This window comes from Notothenia coriiceps, unplaced genomic scaffold (genome assembly GCF_000735185.1).
Source record: "Notothenia coriiceps isolate Sejong01 unplaced genomic scaffold, NC01 NC01_scaffold00024668, whole genome shotgun sequence".
NCBI lineage: Eukaryota > Metazoa > Chordata > Actinopteri > Perciformes > Nototheniidae > Notothenia > Notothenia coriiceps.
In genome coordinates, this window is record NW_011357369.1 from 2,356,901 (window position 1) to 2,357,325 (window position 425).

Here is a 425-nt window from a genome sequence, read left to right on the forward strand (position 1 = left end):
TTGTAGCCATGCCTCATACTGCTTATGCTTATGCCTACTCTTTTGAAGCCCTGTTAGAGAAACGCAGATTTTGGGTCCTTAGCTTGAAAAATAAAGAAGAGGAGGCGGAGCTAATGCCTGATCAGAATTCTACCAGAGATAAAGTTAAATTCGGTTGTGATAAAACGTCATCCTGTTTAAACCACGTCAAGGATTATTTCTGAAACGGTATGGAGCTCAAATGCCTTTTCTCTTGCGGGTTTATCACAAGGTGAGTTCCTTTTTTTATTTCCTGCTTTTGAAACACATGTGCTCTACAGTACAGGTTAGCTCTGAGTGTTAGCGAGGCTTGCTAATGTAAACAAAGACGAGATTACGTCCAAAACACGTCAGGCATTGTTTCTGATAGCAACTTTCTGTGGGTCCACCATCCGAAACAACGTCAT

General features: G+C 41.4%; 1 protein-coding gene across 1 annotated transcript in view; it reads left to right on the top strand.

Moving 5' to 3' along the window:
- matk (megakaryocyte-associated tyrosine kinase) overlaps positions 1-425 on the top strand; it is a 634,871-nt gene that overhangs the window by 118,688 nt on the left and 515,758 nt on the right. The gene's annotated exons all lie outside the window — the stretch shown is intronic.